This window comes from Eulemur rufifrons, chromosome 2, assembly GCF_041146395.1.
Source record: "Eulemur rufifrons isolate Redbay chromosome 2, OSU_ERuf_1, whole genome shotgun sequence".
NCBI lineage: Eukaryota > Metazoa > Chordata > Mammalia > Primates > Lemuridae > Eulemur > Eulemur rufifrons.
Window position 1 is genome coordinate 79,200,960 of NC_090984.1, and position 23,337 is coordinate 79,224,296.

At 35.2% G+C, this 23,337-nt stretch overlaps 1 protein-coding gene across 2 annotated transcripts in view; it reads right to left on the minus strand.

The window, feature by feature from the left end:
* Positions 1–23,337, minus strand: part of MDGA2 (MAM domain containing glycosylphosphatidylinositol anchor 2) — a 767,088-nt gene that overhangs the window by 375,727 nt on the left and 368,024 nt on the right. The window lies entirely within an intron of this gene.

A 23,337-nucleotide genomic window follows, 5' to 3' on the forward strand; every position in this document is an offset into this window, starting at 1 on the left:
AAGGTTTGCAAAGAAGAACATATTAATACTTCCACTGCAGTTCTCTGAGGGGAGAAATTTTTAAAAAGTATCATCCTTATCCCCCTATTCCTTAAATAAGAAAAAGTTTCTTGTTTTCCTATTTGTCTACATTCATGCCCAGAGGAACTAACTTTCCCACATATCTGAGCTTCATCACCTGACGCCAGTAGCTGCTCAGGAAGCCAGATCTGAAGGCCTAAAATTGGACTTTAAGAACTTTATCAATGCCAATAATGCTTGAGTTCAAGGGTCAAGAAGCAAGCAAGCAGAGAGTCAATGGTGTGGTTAGGAAAATGGGGTTACAAAAGAAGAATCCACTGGGGGGGAGACAACAGTGTTATTATAAGATACCTGTTCCAAAGATCAAAGCTGAAGGATGCAATTAACCTTAGTAGGGAATGTTTAGGAGTAGGTAGTGTTTGAGGAAAGTCATGAGAGGATAATAGTGATGAAGGAGATGGAGAGTCACACGTTATTTCTGGGATTAAAAAAAATGCAAAGTAGGCAAGGTGGTTTCTTCCAAACTTCTGTTTAAAAATTAAAAAAAAAACTGATTTGGTTCGTGATGTCTTCCCAAATGCCTCCCTAGTTTCTGGGCAAGGATTGATGATGCAATGATTGCTGTCATCTTCTAGCACCTCATAAGTAATTATTAAATGAACGGTAGCCACTTCAGTGCATTCAGGGAGGAAATAAAAGGATATTGTGTCTTTCTACATTAATAAAATGTTGAAGTATCCAATATTCAAAATGTTTGAAAATGTTCAAAATAAGTTAGCATGAAATATCAGCTTTTAAATTTTTTTAAAAAAGTTAATTTTCAAGAAACTTTTTCCTGAGCTAGGCCATAAAATATTAATATAAAGGAGAGCCTCCATGAAAATGCCCTCTAACTTTGCTTGCAAAATAAGCCAAGCTGTTAGGAAACCTTATAAGGTACCAATTTAATACTTCTCTCTGACCCAGTTCTTAGAAATTTGTTATCAAGTTATCTATTAATATAACTTACTAGAGCAAATACCCTGAATATGCAGTACTTACAATGTTCAGGTTCCTATAAAAATAGCTATTGCCTCCCCTAGAGTAAAGCAAGCCTTCCCTTTCCCACAACCTAAATCTAATTTAGATAGGGCTTATTATTAATTCAGAATGCCAGAGAATTTGGTGCATTAAAAAGGAAAGCTTTGCAAATAAAAAAGTCATTCATTTCTTGGGCATGATCCAAGAAGGTACGGTCCTAAAATATAAAACACCTTAGTTCCCTGATAAAAAATTAAAATCAGATTAAGCAAATTGAAGAACTCTAACTTCGGACTTAATCAACTGATTTGTAACACTTACTAGCTACATTTCACACTCAGCTTTCCCAGGGCTTCCCTTAATGCAAGCTTTTCTTGATACCTCCTAATTCACCTGAGACAATGTAGTATAAATGACTCTGAATGAGGAGTAGGGCTTGTAAACATGATTTTACAGGATAAAATGATGAAATAGTTCTCCTCAGTTACTAAAACTTGCAGTGAAATGGAAAGAAGAATCAAGATATTCTTTTTGGAATTGTCACTGATTATCACTTTGTAACAAAAACATATTAGAAATCAAAGATTTATTGTATAATACAAATGTCTCTGTTGATAATAGGTGCCAAACTTTACTGTCAAAAATTAGCAAATTAAAATTCTGTCTCTACATATAAGGCACCCACCATTTACCCAGTTCCTCAGACCAAACTTCGTAAATCATCTTTGCTCTTCTCTCACCCTCACATCCGACACCTCAACAAAAATCTTCACTCCGAAATATCTGATCTACTTTCTTCCACTCCCTCTAAACATTAACCCCCTTGCCCATGTCACCAATCATCTCTGCCTGGACACAACGTCAAGCTTCCACTCTTGAACTCTCTAATCTATTTCCCAAATTGCAGCCAACGTGATCTTGTTAAACACAAGTCACATTATATCATCTTTTGGCTTCCCATTGCCCATAGAATGGAACCCAAACCCTTTTCATCAGGCCCTATATCCTTCGTCATGTCCTATCACTCACTCTTCAAGCACTGTACTCTAGCCAACGGACCTTCCTCAAACACACCAATAGTCCTCCTGTTACAAGGCCTGTACTCTTTGCCCTTCCATCTCAACTTCATTCAAGCCCCTGCTTAAATGTCATTTCATCAGACTAGGCTTCCCTGACTGCCCTACTTAAAAATAGCAGTTTCTGCTATTCTCAATCACCATATTCACTTTTATTTTCTTCAGGACACTTACATACCAGAAATCAGAATACATATTTGTTTATTTCCTGTTTTTCCCTAAAAACTATAACCTTTATGAAGGCTAAGACTTGGTAGATCTTGTTCATTGCAAATAGTGTCTCATACGTAGCAGATGCTTAATACTCACCTCCTTACTACAGCAAACAGATGTCTTTCTTTAAAATTCTAAATCATTAACAAGCAGAAATTATCTCATTAATGCCCTGTGCAATTCTGAGGGAAATCTGCACTCTAAGATACTCTACTTCTTATGTGCTTACACAAATTACCCATTTAGTAGTAATAAAAACATCCACATTATTAATTAAAATCTTTGTAGTATAAGTTACCCTACAGACCTCTCCAAATAAATCTGGGAACACCATGTTCCCAGAAGGGCATTTTATTCAAAGAAGAGGTTTTATGAAAAGACTTTAAAGTCTAGCAGTTTTTGGAAGAAAAGAATGTTAAAGCTTAGTAACCAAAAGGAGATGTATCTGCTAACTTCGCCACATCTAATGATGTAAAAACAAAATAAAACTTAACCAATAAAACTGTTTTGAAAATATGACTAACCCAGAGGACCACAAACAATGCAAAATGATTTATTAATATAAGAATATTTTTAAATTAATGAAAAGTAAGGATGTGCTAAGAGGTAAACCATTTAAAATAGGAAGAAATATCTAAAGTTTTTGTTGTAAATAAATTGTGATCATCTCTATAATTATATGTTAATTCTTTGCCAAAAATTCTATTATCAGCCTTTATGTAGCTGGGTCTGGCTGTTCTAGGATAACTACAAACAAATTATCTGGCACGAATTTGAGTGCTGTTCTCTATCGCCGTTACTCAAACTACAGTGAGGGCCTAATATGGATCCCATGCTAGCTTGGGGGAAACAAAGCACACTCTGTGACCCTGAAGACCATAACCTTTATGGAAGCCCACATTTATACGAAAATGACTCCGGTAAGTGCTCAATTAAATTATGAACAAATGCTGTTATACAGCATTAGTTTCATGGACTATTTATCACTGAGTTGAGGAAAAGTATCATTAGTTTAATCATAAATATTTCACCACAGCCTTCTACTTTAACCTGTCTAATTTAAATTACTGTACATTGTATAAAATAATTTATAGACTTTCTAACAGATGAGAAAATCAGCCTCCTCAAAAAGATGTGTTTGCATAGGAAAAGGCAAGTAATATGCTTTGATCAATTTGACGTGAAACATAAAAAGCTTCTTTCATATAAAACAGACACCAGGCATACAATTTTAATTGAAGAGAATTTTTGTTACTTTTTAATATTTCAAGGGAACTCATATCAAAAGGAGCTGTAAGTCAGCTATTTCATTATTTTATTATTACTTTTGGCTATTTTATTATTTTACTTTTTCAATAAAAGGATCATGAATCCTTCTTAGGAAAAAAAATGTCTTCAATGATTAACAAATGAGATCATTCTAAATTAAATTACCTGCTTGAAAGGTCACCATTTTAATAAATATTTGATTGAATAAATTTTGTTTCCTCTGCATACACAACTGCTATTGCGTCCTCACTTTTTGAAACAACAGACTTTATATTAAAATTTTATATCACCTTTCTTTAGATATACTTTTTTTCCCCAGAGCATAGCAGCAACATTCGTCTCTAAACATTTCAGTTTTTGAAACATTTTGGGTGCATTCAGTGTTCTAACCTTGTCACTCAAACATGTGCTAAAACATAAAGTGATTTCACCAAAAATAATGGGAGGATAGGCACTATTCTTGGTAAGAAACATTTTTTTTTAAGGATAGTATTGTGCCAGTAATATTCACTTTCTTAAATTGGGTTATAAGAATATGTCACTTTCATGAATATTCAATAAAATAACAACCATAATAATAAAGAGTAGCTAGATAATTAAAAGTGTTCAAGAAGCATTGTGTTTGTCAGTGTCCAGGAAAGGACCATCAAATGCACCTACCTATGTGGATACCACATGTGCGAGAAGGTACAAATTAAAAACGAACATGAGCATGGTATCATAGTGGAGGGAAAAAGAAATATTGGAAAAGAAGTCACAGAAATCATGGATAGAAAGGAATGAATGATTATTATAGAGGTAGTACATGTTTTAGAATATTGTAAACACAACTGAAGTTTTAGATAAAAATACATTACCCAGAATGGAAATCGTAAAGCAGAAGCAGTGTGAACAGCAGAACTGCTGTTGCTCTCTCCTGATTGCCCGGTTACTGAGCGCTTAGCCAACCGTCGTGAAAACAGATACCTCTAAGGAGGGTGGTATCAGTTGATTATTCATATTTTACTGCCAATTAGTTTAATCAGATTCTTTCTTCTTAACATTCAGCTAAATCAGCTGAATTTAGGAAATGTTATATATACAAACAAGAGTATGAAGACACATGCGTGTGTGTGTGTGTGTGTTTGTGTGTGTATGTGTATGTGTGTGATTTTAGAAAATGGGTTATTTGGAGAAAAGTTGCCCTAGATATGTTTGCTGAAATTGTTGATGGCTTTCAAATTCTACTCAACTAACCCTTAGGAGTGGCTGCCCCATCCAGGAGATGGGCCTTCAGAGTCACTTGATGTTGCTAAGTATTTAAAATGCTATTTTATTTTTCTGTGTATTATTTAAAATGATCTTTTTATTTAATTTAGGAACTGTAAATTTTTTTTGTTATGTAGATGAATTAATTGCATGGTGCAGAATTCTAGGCTTTTAATATACTCATCACGTGAATAGCATACATTGCACCCAGTAGGTAACTTTTCATCCCGAGTCCCCCTCCTATTCCTTTCCTTTCTGAGTCTCCAATGTCCATTAAGTTACTCTGTCACTCAATATGATCATGCATACCCATTGCTTAGCTCCCACTTAGAAGTGAGAACACGTGGTATTTTTTTTTTTTTTTTGGTCCTGTGTTATTTCATTTAGAATGATGGCCTCCAGTTCCAACAAAGTTGGTACAAACGATATGATTTCATTATTTTTGCTGTCTGAGTAGTATTCCCTGATATATACATATATATACACACCACATTTTCTTTATCCCCTCATCACCTGGTGGGCACTTATGTCAGTTTCATATCTTTGCAATTGTGAATTGTGTTACGATAAGCACACAGGAGCAGGTATCTTTTCATATAAAACAACTTCTTTTCTTCTGGGGAGATCCCCAGTAGTGGGATTCCTGGAGATCCTAAAATGCTACTTTAATACTTGCTTAAAACAGGAATAACTCAACTCTTAGGAGCCTTACTATGGCCTAGGGGAGGCGCAATGCCTTAAGTAATCATAACAAAAGCTAACTCTGTGCTTTAATGTTGGACTCACAACAGGCACAATAGTGAAACCATTGCTCACTTTCAGGCTCCCATTCCCCACTTTAGATAAACACCCAAACATGCTCATATTGCCTCAGGCTAGCTTCACAGGGACACCCTATCCAGCTCCAGAAAAATTCTTATCTTTCCATTAAAATGTCAATTCCTTCACAGGGTAAAAGAAAGAAAAAAATTTTTTTCAGTGATAAAAATTTGTCAAAGATAGAGAAGTCTTAGTTGCTTGCCTTAGCAAAGGTGCTTCCTTTGATTAAAGATCAGTTTTTGAATGGAAAGGTTAAGTCTCCAGTGAATTCTTTGTGGCCCAAAATATTTGTTATGCATTCCTGTGTGGAAGGAGTAAAAGGGTTTCCCAAAAATCTTGCATCTTCCAACTCCTTTCCTCTGACTGATCGGTCTGCTTCCTAGAATGTTTCACTGTATCATAAAACCCTAGCCTGTATTCTATGACTTTTCCACTGAGATAAAAATAATGTTTAAAATTCAAAGTGATGTTTACCTACCAAGAATATTTTTAAGAAGGGGAACAAACAAAACAGCTAAATTGAAATCCCTTTTTTATCATGAAATTGTTTTGTGGTCCTGGGAAGTTACTTTATTTCTTAGAATTTAACTAACATTCCATAACAGCAAAATAGAGACAATGATACCCAAAATAGGGGGCCACTGTGAAGAAAACATGAGATAATGTGTAGAAAATGAGGAGAATGTTTTTATTCACTTTAATATCTTTGCTGCTTCCCTAGCACTTTATAAAACCTATAAGAGTTTTCTTCTATCCAATTACGATTGCTACTATTTTGTTTAGAATAATCGCTCATACAGACACCACCACACACACTTGCAGTTCTGTTTTTCAGTAATTATGTAGTTATTAAGTGGCTTGGTGAAATATTGCCTTGCATAGGGATATTAACCTCATGGAGTCACACACTGCAGCCAATCCACCTGGTGACTGGAGACCACGTCCCATTGGTGACAGGACATACGTGTGATTGTTTTGCCTCTGCCTACAGCTACACCATTATTCTTTCTGGAACTCAGTTTATGGCTCTGTAAAAAATTAGATGACCACTGCAGTTCTTTCTACCTTAATAACTCTGAAATTTATGGTCTATAAAGAATCTATTCCTACTCTGATGACTTTCCCTTGATGGCATTAACATGCTTGATAATTGCTTCTTTATCAGTCTCTCCCAGGGGATTCTGCTTCTGAGGGCACAAACTTACCTGTTTCTTTAATTACTTCATTCCCAGCAGCTAGCACAGAGCCTGACACATAGTAGGCTGCAGAATTATAAGGAATTGGCTTAATGAGTGAAAAATGCCCACCTTATTATTGTAGAAAGGATAATACGAGTCTATTAATTTTAATGTATGTAAATTAAATTCTACCTGCCCTAAAGCAATGTAGTTTCAGTATAAGTTATATGCCCTCTGAAATTAAATAAGTCCTATGTATCCAATTTTATATTCTTGCAATTTTTATTTATTTATCTATCTTTTCTACTAGACCTTCTTAGCCCTTTGAAGGCCAATCTCTGGCTTCCAGTGTCTAATATATTTTATGGTCACATATATTAGAATTTTTAGTAATTATCCATTGAAAGAATCTAATTTACCTACTTAAAAATGTAATTGTCATAATTCTTTAAATTTAATTTTCCTTCTATCCTTTTGATTTGATTCTTGTATCTATGTCAATACAGATTGTCAAAGCTTCTATAAAATAGAGTTAGGACTTCACAGAAAGCATGTTGTCGTCTAGGTTGTAGCACACAGACCAGCTAGAATTTTTCAATTATGTGACGTCTTGATTAAAGGTTTAGAAGATGCCATCCTGTGAAAAGGCTATTGAAAATGTGGGCTCTGTGTCTGTATAATTTTATGTACACATACCAAAACACTGTTTTCTTTCCTTGGCCTCTTATAAATGAGGATTGTGTAATGATAAAAATAGAACAAAAATATTCTCTGCCATCAAGGTGAAGAGAGTGAACAAAAGAAAAAAATAAATGCAAGATATGAATTGCTATTTTGTACCTAATATGTACATAGAGTTTTGTTATTGGCAGTCTCAGATTTATAGATGTATTTAACAGACAATTTCATTTTGCATATTTCAACAAATAGTAAAATTAATATGAATTTGCTATTTTGTACCTAACATTTACTTAGAGTTTTGCTATTGGCAGTCTCAGATTTATAGATGTATTTAACATGTAATTTTATTTTGCATATTTAAACAAATAGTAAAATTAATATAATTTTATTTGCTCTCCACATGTTCCTCCCCAAGTTTGCATTTCAAAGTGAAATTAGGTTGGCAAGTAAACTGCTACCGTACTAGAGCCAAGCCTCCTCCTGCCCTTATAAAAAGATATTTGTGTTTCTCACTCTAACTTCTTAAATTAGTACTGGTGTAAATGGTGGTGAAGTTAATGTCATAGAACTCTTGTAATCATTTCTTGTGGCATTTCTTCAACTTCATAAATAACACAACAGACAATAAGGCCATTTTTTTTTTTACAAGCAAAAGGGATTTTTCCTCTATGATTTTATTTTTAAAATCTAGTTATGAGGGAACCACCACAAGTAGTATAAAGTTGTAGAAAACCTTCTGCTTTTTCCCCTTTAATTTTTAAATCAATTAAATATACAATTTAGCATCAGCCAGTTTTAAGGGATTTGTTTCTAAATTTCAAACACTACCAAGGCCCAGTGAACATATTGTCTGCTTACCTGAGGAAGTAACTTTCAAACCTGTTAGTGTATTTTATTGTATTTACTTTCATGAATCTAAATAACATATTTATTTTTTGTCTTATTTCTTTTTTTCTAAATTTTCATGGGACTTGGCAAAAATAACATATTTGTTTCCTCTATTTGTCTGTTTGGGTCATTACATAGCTATTGGCTTTCCATTGCGGAAGATGGCGGTTCAGCTCTCCTACATCACACAGCCTCCCCACCTCCCCCACAAAGACACACAGATGTGCAGACACACGACACACTTCATACCCCTCTATAGTCCAAAAAATAGTATATCATAGTTTTAGTTTAATAAAGACTCAGTTTTTATAGTACCATGACTGTGTGAATACTATTCATTGCTGAACTATATAGGATACTATGCAATCTTTCTTTTCTTCCACTGCTTTTGATCTTCCTTGAAGTAAAAAATAGTATTCATGTTTGTTTGATTCTTTTTAATATCGTTACTATTAATTTAGTCTCATCTTTCTGTTAGAGTGCTTATCTGCCTCAGTTTACACAAATATGTTTAGTATTCTTTCACTTCCTCTTATTGAAGAAATCCCTGCCCAGAGATCCTACATTTCTAATCTGGACAGGTTGCTTTCTGAATCTGCTCAGCAGCTGTAATCTCAGACCATCCCTTCACGATCAACCCAGGGTTCCTTTCAACTGCTTCTCTTGTCTCCTTATGTTCAGGGACTTTTCTTGTCATAATTCTTTGATAATTACTTTCCATTTTTTACTCTTCATGTTTTTCTGGGACTCATATTATTCAAATGATGGACTTCCTGGAATAATTTTCTTTTCTTTTCTTTCTTTTTTTTTTTGGTCTCCTAATTTCCATTTCATTATCTGTTTGCTCTCCTTTCTGAAAGATTTCTTTAATTTCTAAACCTCCTATTGAGATTTCTCTCACAACTATCTGATCTTTAATTGCCAAGATTTCGTTTCTGTTTGATAATTATTTTTAATACCAAATTATTCTTGTTTCATCAATGCAATATTATGTTTTTTTACTCTAAGATTACTAATGAACAGTTTTGCAGAGATTTTCACTCCCTGTTTAGTATCTGTTTACTTCAGTATGGTTTTTTGTTTATTTTTGCCTCAATTTTCACCTTAGACACCTTCTACAAACATGTTGTGATCTACAGCTATCTATTCACATTTAGAGTAGAACACTAAAACACTGATTGGATATTCCATGCTGGTGGGTGGGCTTTGTTAACCATGGTCTTCATCATATGATGACCTACTTGGCCATTTGATTGGGGATCTCAGGTATCAGTATCTTTAGGATTCCTGCTCTCACTCATTCCCGGAAGAGCATCTTCCATTCGTATGCCTGAAGCATGTGCACCATATTTTTAGCATCTTGGGTGTGAGGTGGTAGGAGGTTATGGCACAATAGTGGGTATCTCAACGTCATCATGCAAATGTTCACTTTCTTGTCCTGTTTTAATTTAGTGTTCCCTTACCTGGGCAGAAAGCATCTCATTTACCCTTTCCAGAATAGAAAATGTTCATCTGTCAGAGTATGAAAGGAATGACCAGTCAATTATGCAGAGTCCAGTAGAGATTTGATCAGGGTCTAATTGCTTCTAAAACAGGCTTTCCACTAATTCTCCTGGTTTTTTAGCCTTGCCACTCCCTCCACTTCCAGAGATAACTGGTGCTGCAAGTTTATAAGCTTTTGATGGTCGAAAGGAGAGACTCTGTGCTATAAATTATAGTTTTTCTCTGTTTTAACAATGCTGGCCTCAGATACAGTTTTATTTCCCCCTTTCTGCTGACCAGATGTTGTTTATCTTCCAACAGTTTGTTTGCTGAAGTCTTCTTGCCCATTCTGGTTGTCATTTTTACAACTTTATAACATAATGGTCTTAATGAATTGCTCAATAAATTATTTTTAACTGAGTTTTAAAAGATTATATTACTCTGTTGCTCTATGTGCAATATTTCAGGTGATTACACAGATTTAGGCTTCATCTACTACAAAGAACTTAATAATAAAAACCAATATCTCTTTTTTGGGGGATAGTCACTCTAAATAACAACAATAAATGAACCATTCTAATTATAGAATATTATCTAGGATTACTGGGTACATACTACAAAAAGGAATCTGAAAAACTATAGTCTTTCTAAGAAGTACAGTTGACCCATGAACAACATGATTTGAACTGCATGGGTCCACTTATATGTGGATTTTCTTCCATCTCTGTCACTCTCGAAGCAGCAAGACCAACCCCTCCCCTTCCTCTTTCCTGTCAGCCTACTCAACATGAAGATAATGAGAATGAAGACCTTTATGATGATCCACTTCCGCTTAATGAATAGTAAATATATTTTCTATTCCTTATAATTTTCTTAATAACATTTTCTTTTCTCTAGCTTACTTTATTGTAAGAATATAGTATACAATACATATAACATACAAAATATATGTTAACTGATTGTTTTTATTATTGGTAAGGCTCCCAGTCAACAGCAAGCTATTAGTAGTTAAGTTTTGAGGGAGTCCAGAGTTGTATGTGGATGTTTGATACATAGGGGATTAGCACCCCTACCTCCTGTATTATTCAGGGGTCAGCTGTATAATTAATTCATGATATGAAGATAGAAGGATAGAAAAGTTCCTGCCTAACTCTAAACAACTATGAAAGAAGAAAAAATTTTAAAGGTCTTGACACAGAAAATTATCCAAAATATATTTTAAATGAAAAAAGCAAGTCATAAAACTGTAGATGCAGAGTGGTAGCACTTTTGTAAATACACGGGGTTTAAAATATTTTCTTATTTCTATTATTAATATAAGACATTTCCACAAAACATTAAAATAACTCATTAGTTAAAAGTTCTCGCAAATATTGTAACATCCTATCTTATTGGCAACCATTTGCTTAAGGAAATTATAAGAGTAAGCACTTACATAGCTTTCCACGCAAGCATGTTTTCTAAAGAGCTTTATAAACATTAACTCACTTAATACTCATAACAACACTATGAAGTAGTTGTAATTATTACCTCTATTTTGTAGATGAAGAAATTGAGGTAAAGAAAGATCAAGTTTCTTGCTGAAGGTCACACAGAGCTAATGATTAGTGGATTTAAACTTTAAGGAGGGGTACTTGGCTCAGAGACCAGTTCTCCTCCAAGTTCATCTACTACACTGTGCTGCTCCATGTTCTTCACTCTGTGGCACACTCCAAACATTAACTTGATGCTCATGCTGATCAGCAATTTGACTTTATATTTACTTTCTGTTCCTTTTACTTTACAAGTATGCCTTGAGCACCAATTATATGCAATGCATGGCTTAATAGTCTCTGTTTACAGTAACTGATGAGCTCAGTTTTTCAGTTTGCTCCCATTAACAGCTAGTCTAAAAGTTATCAATTCTCCTCAAGTTCCTGATCCACTTATTACCAACATCATCATCATTGGTAGAAAAATAGAAGCATTCAAAGGCTGCTCTGAGAGATATAAAGACACTAAATTGGTACTAACTGATCAACACTTATGTGCACATATGGAAGTAACATTCATCGGATGTCAGGCAGGTGGTAGAGGGGTGGAGGGGATGGGTAAATTCACACCTAATGGGTGCAGTGCACACTATAGGGGATGGGAACACTTGTAGCTCTGACTCAGGCAGTGCAAAGGCAGTATATGTAACCAAAGTATTTGTACATCTGTAATATTATGAAATTAAAAAAATAAATTTAAAAAAAGACACCTACTTCAATGCCCTCCAGAAGACTACAATTTTACAAACTCCCTTCATGAAACTCAAAATGCTCATGTATTAGAATCAACACCATATACATACCTACAGTGAATTATTGGAAGGAATTGCTGACAGTTTCAGCTAGATGAAGCCTAAGAGTCAGTCAAAATAGGGTAGAATGAGCCAGTTACTTAGTATCTTTTGTCGTGAAAAAGAATAGCACTTTCCCTAGGAATGAAGACTGGTAGTAGGGTCAGCAACCTTCAAGAGCAGAATGACTCCTCCCTTTATTTTATTTATGTATTTTTTTTAATTTAGAGATGTAGCAGGGTCTTCAAGAGAAATAAGAAAAAAGGTAACAGGAAAGAATAAAAAAAAACTATGAATTCTGGTGGCAAGTGATAAAACATATACACGCACACACACACAAATACTCTGACATATCAATGAAAAGCAAGAGGATCCCTGCGAGCATAATACCTAGTAGAGGATGTGGCTGCAGTCCTGGGTTTGGGGAGCAGGAAGATTACCCGTAATCGATCTGATGCCCATGGGCAATACTAGCAGAGTTTACGGCTACATTGTGGGATCCTCAGTTATCTAATGCATTGTGCCGATTTTCTGTTGTTGATGTGCTTTCTGTTAATTAAAATTACTTTCTATAATATAATATTGAGGCTATGCTTGAGGCTATATCTTAACCAGTTTGGTGGTTCCAGGATCATCTTAAGCACAAAATGAAAAACTTGCAGGACAAGAGACGCTGAGTCTGTATACTTACACCTGTGGGATATGGTAGGTATTGAAGCCAAGGAGCCAGCTGTGGGAGCTGCTCCAAGAGTGGGGGACAGAATTAAATATGTGTGCATATCCCATAGTGCCTGGTATAATGTCAGATATTTAGAGTCAGTATTATATATATTTTTAATGGGTGAAAGTATAAATAAAGACAAGAGAATAAATATAACATTATACAAAGAGTAGGAGAGGACAAAAGATGAGTTTATCCTTAAAAAAAGAAACTAGATGAAATAATAGCAAAAGGAAAACATAATGTAAAAAGCATACCTCTTTCCACATTTTACATAAATCTCACAGAAGGGATAGAGAAAATGTCATGTTGGAAAGTTTAGGAAAATAGATTCATGAAAGAAGATAATTTTCTCTATGAATTTATAGAAAATCATAGCTAGACAATAGCTACAAGGAAATGATTCAGACAGGATAGAATTCAGAGCCAGAAAGGAAATTATATTTTAAAAAGATATATGACAAATCCCTAATGTCTTATTGAAGTTATATAGTTTTACAGTAATAAAATGAGTCTTAAAATTGACAAATGGTTGGCATGATGGAAACTATAGTGCCTGAGTTTTGTTTATTTTTGTTTGGTTTGCTTTGTTTTTTTAAAAAAAAAATACAATTCCTGAGCATCGGAATAATTGTAAATCTTATTAGTAGCTAGAAAACAAAACAGTTTGTTTAAGAGCAACACAGTATTAGGTTTATCAAAGTAATTTTTAAAAACTTATTTTTATTTCTGTAATAGCTAGATAGATCTGATAAAATTATTTCAATTAACAGAGCTATAAAGAACTTAGAAAAAATTAGCATATTTGGTATTGATATCACTGCCTGAAAAACAAAAGTTAAATTTATGTTTCAATTAATCTTTTTGGTCCCTTTACCTTCTTTGGAGTTTATTGTTATGACAAGACAGGGAGAAATCATAGGCTACTTTATTTTTTTTAGAGAAACAGATTTAGATATTCCTGTAAATGGTAGGACACAAATGATCTCGAGGGCTGAGGAGTAAGACATTCATTTATTGAAAAAAAATTTTTTTTTACAAATGTGCTCTTTGTATTTCCCTTTGTGTAGCAGATTCTGTTCATAAAGAGTTGATAAAGATGGTGATGAAAGACAAAGCATCTCCTGGCTGGTCTGTAGCAGGGAAACAGACCTTCACACTGGGGAAAAGCTATAAGAAAACACCTACAGCCTAGCATGGTTGTATCCAGAAGGCCCAAGAAATGTCTTAGAAAGTCTCTGGAAGACATGGCACAGATGTAGGACTATGAAGAGAAATTCTGAGAGGTGGAGGGGGGTCTCATTTCCTGAGGTATCTGCAGCATAGTTTTGCACTGGACTAGACCCTGAGTCAAGGTATTCCTACTCTTAGACTGTAGCAATGCCTGCATGAAGCCCTTCACAGGGACGCTTTACCACTGAATCCAGAACCACTTTCTGGACTTTTAGGGGACAGAATACTCAAAATTTGCCACAGACCACATGGGACCGTTTATGCTGGATTCAGAGAGCAAGGTTGCCATTGGAAAATTCTGGATGGCACTGTATTTTTAAAGCTTTATAACTTATTTATTTGCTTCTTTGTGTACCTATTTATCTACCATTTAATAAATTAATATGCCCTTTGCTATGGACTGAAGGTATGTGTACCCGCAAAATTTATATGTTAAAACCTAATCCCTGATGCAATAGTATTAAAAAGCGGGGTCTTTGAGAGGTTAATTATTTCATGAGGATGCAGCCCCCACGAATGGGATTATAGCCCTTAGAAGGGGCTAAAGAGACCAAAGTTCTGTCCTTCAGCCTTGTGAGGACACAGCAGGCCCTCACCAGCCACCAAATCGGCCAGCTTCTGATCTTGGACTTCCAGCCTCCAGAAGAGTGAGAAATAAATTTCTGTTTTTTATAAGAAAACCAGTTCATAGTATTTTGTTATAGCAGCCTGAACAGACTAAGACATTCTTCCACATACATATGTATATCTTGTAAAAAAAAAAAAAAAAGATATTAGATGGAAATTTTATAGCATAGTCACAGATTCCTCGACCCTCTTCCCATTGAAAGATGGGGTCTATGTCTTAACCTTTGAATCTGGACAGACTTGCATCTCAGCTGATATCATTGCAATCTAGACCACTATTATCATCTCACCTGAAATATATCAATCAGCTCTTACTGGCTTGATTTGCTTTCAGGCTTTCTTCCCTTGTGGTACATTTTTCTTACAACAAGATAGAAAAGTAATATTTAGGAGGGGTAAAGATGGCTGACTAGAGACATCTGTTGTCAGATTGTCTTAGTAAGTATGGAAAGTTTTAGATGGGAAAAAAAAAAAAAGAAAGCATAGCTCAGGCAGAGTTCAGAGGAAAAAGTGCCAGAACCTACCAGGTTCTTCCATGGGAAGAAGCTGTGGAGCAGAACAACAGAAAGATTTTGGCAGAGATTAACCCCCAAGAAACCTGGAGTCCCATGGAAAGGGTAGGTGGGAGTTTTGTTTCTCCTTCCCTCACACCTCTTCTAGTCAGCAGGTTCCCAAGATGCCAGGAAGCTTTTCTACCCTCATGAGCCACTAGTGAACTGGGAGCTTTTTCAAAACAAAGCACCAGGCTACCAGCCCTCTCAGGGTCGCTCCCTATTACTACAGACCCAAGCGGAAACAGCAGGTGCCATACTGCTTCTTCACCCATTGTGCACCTTTGTCCTCCCCAGGGAGCTTCAGCCCTTCGGTTTTTGTGTCACCACAAACATTTCCCAATTCCTGCCCCAACTATGGTGGCCACAGGGGATGATGGGTCCTGGGGGAACTGTGTGATCCCAGAGCTTGGACATTCTAGGAAGGCTGCCTCCCAGGGAGAGGTACAAAGAGGACCAGAGTGCCAGCTCTCCTCCATTCAGAAAAATAATGTGTAAATATAAATCAAAATACATTAACTTATACTCTTGCTTAAAATTCTCTAATAGCTTCCCACAACTCCTGTCTAATACTGAGCTTTAAAATGCCTACAGCTACTTAGATTTTTCATAAGTGTTTGCTTTTCTGTTCTTAGACTTCATGTTTGTCCTCACTTCAGGGCCTTTCCATCTACTACTGCATCTACCTTGAAAGTTTCCCTTCTGTCCCCTGCCTCATACAACCCACCAGAAGCTTCACATGGACCAGCTCTTTCTCATCATTTAGATCTCAGCAAGAAAGCACTGTCTCTGGAAGCCCTTCAGCCACCCCATCTGCAGTAGGCCTGCTGCCCCCGCACACTCACTCTCTACTCACTGTCTGCCTTTACTCCACTGTTCTTATACCAATACAAGCTACTTCATTTATTTTATGTTGATTATTTATTGTATCTTCCCCTAAAATGTAAGCCTAATAAGAAGTTAGACTTTATCTACCTTGTGCATTGTTATACCTTCAAAAATTAGAATAGTCACATTATATGTGCCTTTTATAATATTTATTACATAAATAAAAGGAATACTGGGCTTTGTCTACTATAACTCACTAGCCCTGAAGTACATATAGCATATCTTGGGTATTGTTATACTGGAGATGAATAAACCATCACACAAGTTTTATATTGTTCTTTTCCATCAGTAAAAGTATGGCTACCATTGTTTCACAAGAAAAGTGCACCAAGATGTTCAAGTTTCCTATAAACCATTCATACTCACACTTGGCTAGATACCAAATTGTTTGGAAGTAAAACAATATCACTCTAGACAAAAGAATATTTCTTTAAAACCTTTAAGCTAAAAAACACAATCAACATAAAGAAAAGATTATTTCCGCTTATTAAGTGCCCTTGATCTAGTACTTTAACCTTTCTTTTGGTTAGGTCCACCTAAAAAATAGGGAAACTGATAGTATCTGTCTCATAGAACAAGGTGGGTTTCGATGGGAGTTTATTACTGTTATTATTGTTATTACTGTTATTTTAATTTGTGGTGGTAGGGATAAAAGGGGCTAATGGAAATAAGGGAAGTGGCTATAGTTCCCCAAAGACCCCTCTTGGACTGTCATTACCTTTCCCTCACCCCAGCTATTCTTCCTTCTGCCTCTACTACCATAATCCACACAACCTCACTTTCAATCCAGGTCTGTAAGATGGTAAGATAGTGTCATTTTTTTTCTTTATCATGCTGTTTTATGGCTAAAAAGAAAGAGGCTAGAAAGCATACACTGACGAAAAGGAAGGATAAAGCTTGGAGAATCTAGAATTCCTAAATTCAAGACTCTCATGAAGTATAGAAACATCATTAAAAATATTATTATAATAAAGAAGAAATAAATTCTCAAACCTATTCAGGCAGACCACTTTCAGAACAGAATAAGGTTATGATATATTTAATTGTGGGAACCATCACTTCTTTTCATATAAAATGTAATGATTATATACACACAGGTCCCATCTCGAAAATAACAAGATAAATATTTAATCACAATTTTAGGTATCTCTGTTAATGTGGGATTACTGTTTATTTTTTTCATAATCTCGTGAGCTAGTGATATCACTAAATGTTTAAAACTATTTATGGAAGAAATATGGTGAATTGAAAAATTTAATCTGTTAACACACTGTGCTTTTCCTGCAAATTGAGACATAGCACTATTATTCCATTTGGGTGGTAAAATACAGTGTTAATAGGAGCACAGTTTGGGAGTGACAACCTGAATTCAAAGCTTGACACATATCAAAATGCCAGATCTGCATATTAGAATGTAGAAAAAAATTAGCAAAGGGGTGAGGTGAAGAACAAAGTGAGAGAGATTTCTCAATAAAGAAAGAAAATAACATTTATGTGTGACTTGTTACCTATTTTGATTTTGAAAGAAAACAGAAAACTACTTTTCTAACAAGAATATCTTAGGAAAAGTAGAAATTTCTAAAATAGAAAAAATCTAACATATGGTCAATATCTCAGTCTATCTCAACTCTTCTTTGGCAGCTTTTCTTTACTTTATGAAATAGAGAAAATAATTTGCTGTTTAAGCTTAGCCACCCGCAAGTAATATTCATGAAAATTAAAGTTTAAATCGCTCCTATTTACAAAAGAATTAATGGATGAAAAACTTATGTTGGAATGGTACGGCCCTACTGTCCAAAGAGTATGGTGTCTGAGTGCTTCAAGGTGGTTTGGCTTTTTTGTCTTGTTCCACATTTAGCTTTCTTTTTCGTGCTGGAAAATGGGTTGAAATTGATGGGTGATATAGCAAATGGCTGATGTTTCTATTCTTTACTCATTAATTTAGTAAGCAAGATGTGTTAGGCACTTGTGATGGGTCATCCATCACCAAGATATGGAGATGCAAAGAAGAATAGGTCTCAGATTCTGCCTTTAAGAAACATTCTTGTGAGACAGACAAACAGATGAAGAGGCAATTATTATTGTAAGGGCAGAACTGGGACAATTGCTAATACAGATCGGAAGGAATTAGCAAAGGGTATAGTAGAGCCCCCTGGTAACCACCGCCCCTGGTAACCACCATTCTACTTTCTATTTCTATGAATTTGCCTGCTTTAGATACCTCATATAAGTGGAATCATAGAATATTTGTTTTGTGACTGACTTCTTTTGCTTAGCATAATGCCATCAAAGTCTATCCATGTTGTAGCATATAGCAGGATCCCCTTCCTTTTTAAGGTGGAATAATATTCCATTGCATGCATATACAACATTTTGTTTATCCAGACGCAAGGGTTGCTTCCACCTCATGGCTATTTGTCAATAAATACTGCTATGAACACAGATGTGTAGATAACTCTTTAAGACCCTGGTTTTAAATACAAATATATACCCATAAGTGGGACTGCTGGATCATATGATAGATCTATTTTTAATTTTTTAAGCAACTGCCATCCTGTTTTCCATAGCAACTGTACCATTTTATATTCCCACCAAGGATCCTCATTTCCCCACATCCATGCTAGTTCTTGTTATTTTCTGTTGTTTTAAACAGCAGCCATCCTAATGGATATGAAGTGTTATCTCATTGTGGTTTTGATTTGCACTTCTGTAATGATAAGTGATGTGGAACATCTTTTTATATGTTTTGGGGCCATTTGTATATCTTTGGAGGAATGCATATTTGACTTTAAATAAATTTATGAAAACTAATATTTATTTGTTAGTTACTATTTTCTCAGCACTGCACTGGCTGGTTCTCAAAGAGATTATCTAATTCAATCATCTTAACACAATAAAAAAGGTAAAATTGAATTTGTGAGGTTGGGTAGTTAGACAGACTGAGGGATTGACAGAGATTGAGCAACTTGCTGTAGGACTTCAGCTGGTAAGTGGTAGGGAAAAGGTCTAACTCAACATTGTGATCCCCCAATTATTGAAACTATTTATTGTTCCAAAGTATTAAAATATCCCCAAATTCTAAAAGGTTGAAATACCTAAGATATTAAAGAAGTTATAAATTGACAAAGAAGAGGAGGACATTCCAAATCCTGAGCTAAGGATAGTAGCATGAAGGAGAACAGCATGTCAGAGGAAGAGTCTGGATTTGAGTAGAACGCAGACGACCTTCCCGGGAGTCAGGGGACATGAAGAGATTGGCCGACAAAGCTGATCACGCATCTTACAGGTAGTGGGATCCAACAGGTGCTTTCAAAAGGGACACTGCTGTGTTCATTGCATGTATATATGTATCTAGGTCCAGGTTTTTAACACTTAGCTTTGTCCATCACGTCTATGCTGCATCTACAGAAACTTTTCAAAATATATTTGCAGCTATATTTTTTACAGGAAATTTTCACAGGCCCTACCTACCCTCTTCCTCCTCCTTTCAATCATCACTTTCTTTTGGCTTCCCCGATTTCCACAGGATGAGATTTCACTGAATTTGGATGTTTCATCTTTGCCTTTATACTTAAAAATGGCAATTTGGCTTAATAGCTGCATCCATTTGCTGCAGTTGTTGTTCATCATCTGTTAGTCATACCACCTCTTATTCTTGTATTTGGTGGTCCCACCCGATGTATTTCTAACACAAAATAAGCTTCCAGGACTGTGTTCTTGTGTCTAAGCACTATATCCATGTTAGTCGTTCTTGTCTGGTAATTGGGATTGTAGAATAGTGTTATTAGAAACAAATATTGCACGTATTTATATAGTCCAGATGCCAAATGAGATTATCTCAACTTTTGAGATTTTTACATACAACTAAGGCAACCCCTTTCCTGCCTCTTCTCACCTACAACTCCACTGTCTACACTTAGTGAGAAGCTTGATGCTCACACCTCCAGGGTCCTACAAATTCCTCAAGGGTTGGGTTATTTTAGTGTTTTCTTTTTTTTTTAATTTAAATGTCTATGATCTTTCTGAAACCCTGACTTCATTTATATCTCACTCCTATGGCTATTTTCTTCTTCATGCCCCACAATAATCTAAAATATAATCCCTTTAATTTAATGTGACCAAGAGATGATTAACATGGAACATGTATAAGGACTACAGAATTTCCGGGCAGTTGGGAGTACGGCCTATGATTACATCATGTAATTATCAAATAAACAACTATAAAATAAAATATTAAATACTCATGCCCCTAAAACTCATTCAGCCACTTTCCCTCCACTCCAATCAGGGTTTTTTCAGTAGCTGACACTTTGGCAACAGTATTCTTCCCCTCCCATGATACTTTTTCCTGTCTCACTCTCTGTCTCTCCTCCTTCCTATGGTCCTCCTTACTTCTAAATCTCAGTGCATTTCTCCAGTAGAACAGTTTGTCAATTTGCTTCCTTCTTTCCAACCACACTGTACACTCGAGTACGTACCCTACACACTTAAAGAAGATATCGCACTAAACAAAAAGTCATTTCTTTGGAAGGAAATTCTGATACTCCATTAGAGGAAAAGTGATCCTATGAAGCTGTGATTTTAAGTAGAACATTTTCTCTCTCTATTATAGTTTAATTGGGTTGGCTTTTTAATTTGGGAGGAAATGGACAAAATTTTATTAAATGCAACAAATCATAAAAATTGTTATTCAGTTACAAATAGAGCCAAGGAAACAAAAAGTTTAAAAAACAAGGAAATTGAGAAAGAAAGGGGGTGGGGACAAACAGAAAAATGCAGGAGAAAGAACGTGGAGAGGAAAGTATATACGTAGGGACAGGGAGGTCAGGAGAGCCCAGGACTTGAAATGAATTTAGTTGTAACACTATTCAGTGATGGCTTTCAGTGTGTATAGCTCTCTGTTAGAAATACTCCAAATAGCTTCCCAGCTTAGAATAAAAACCAATGTCCTTTCAAAAGACAACATGGAACTGTGTTTCTGCCCCCTGTCCTCTCAGGGCTTATCTCCTACACTCTCATGGTTCACATTGGTCCATTCCCACTGATGCTTTCCTTGGTAATATTTGGTGTGATCTCACTCTAGGGACCTTTTTCTTGTTCTGTCCTCTTCCAGATATGTTTTGCCTCAGATATTTATATGGTTCACTCCCTTACCTCCTGTAGGTCTTTGCTCAAATATCAGCTTCTTAAGGAAGCTTTCCCTAAATATTTCATTGGAACTTGTAATCACCCCTGACCACCTCGTCCAAATCTCCCTATCCATAACTCTTATATTTTACTTATATATGTTTATTGTGTGCACTCCCTCATTAGAATGTCCATGAGGACAGAAATTTATCTCATTTTCTTCCCTGGTAGTTTATCCAGTGCCTAGAATTATGCCTGGCATATAGAGTTGTTTAATAAAATTGTAGTAACGATTGAACCCAAAGTTCTTATTAGTTATCTAAACTGATTCCATAATTTCATTAGCTAATGAATCACTTTTTATAGTTCAAGAGCTCTACCCATCAAAGGCCACTTGGCCTGGAAAGATGGGAAAGACAAGGAGACTCCAGGCTCTAGAAGAACTTGGAGTATTAGATCAGTGCTTCCACAGAATGGTAGAACTGTGGTCTTCAAACAGTTTTTGTTCACATACCTCCTAGTAGACTTTTGAGAAAACAGGCACCCCTCACATATTTTTGGTTGACAGCTAAAATTTTTCTTATAAGTCTAACTAGTTGAAAAGATGCATTTTAACTACTGAAATTTGAAAGGGCAATCATTCAATTTTCAAATCACTCTTTTACATAGATCCATGGAACATCATGTATTGAAAAATATGAAAACAACCTTCTTTAATAGTCAGAAATTTTATGTATTTTTATTTTTCTCCTTGAGTAATGTTTCATTCCACTTTTCTCCATAGGATTTTATCTTAATGTAACCTTTTATATGCTTGAAAATCATTTACTGATTCCTTTTTCATATTACCTAAGGGGTATGAGTCTATTTTTTAAATTGAGATTTCTCTTTGAATTATCACCAAAATTATATTAGTACATAATTGATTTAAATAATATAAATATATTACATAATTTGAAAAGTATTTATTGGAAAACTGTCTCTTAATCAGATAGATATGGCCATGTTTTCCAATTAGTTCATGTACTTGATCATCACTTTAATTAAAACATGATACAGAGTTCAGTATCCTGCTTATTTATATTTTTCATTTTTCTAATTAAAAACTGAGAAACTTGTTCACATAAATAAGAATATAGAATGATTCCTGGAAATTCTTCCTAGCTATGGGAAGAAGATCATATAATGCCATACTACATCATCAAAAATTATTTCTAGTAACCTATTGGCTGCCAGCTTTATCAGGTCAACCTCCTATTCTGGTAAAAACAAGAAGAATTGAAACCCACCTTAGTTGCAGAAGAATTTGGTACTCAAACCTAAAAGTCACTGTTTTCCATAACAAGACCACAAGCCAATTTCCATTTGTTTGGTGCCCTGGAGTTTCTTTTTTTTTTTTTTATCCTAGAGTAATGCACCAATAATACGATTAAGGTTGCAAAATATGTGAGTGAGTTTTTTTTTTCCTCTTGTATAAAGAGATAAAAGTTATTATAATGGGTGAGGAAAGAGAACTTAAATCGCATCAACTCTTTCTTGAGCAGATTAATCTTAGGAAAGTATACCCATGTAGATTGAATATATTAAGGTTGATTCCTTTAAAACTATCCTTTTACTCATATATCCTTGTTTGAAGGTTACTGGGAAAAAAAAATCAAAACAAACAATCCCATGAATGAGGGGACTAAATATTTGCAAGAAAGACATGTTTGAGAAATGCTGTTTTTGCTTTTCTCCTTAAGAAATTCACAGCGTTCATTGTCAGCATGTAATGAACATAAGGATGTTCTTTGGTGAGGAAACCTGTTTGGTTTGTTTAACGCAGTCTTTCTAAACATATTTGAACACAGGACACGTTATCCTTATGACACTATTTGACAACCCACAGAACTAATATTCCACTTGTACATGTTTAACACTATACTAGATGTTGCTACTAAAAAGCATGGCTATATATAAAATAGGAACTTTG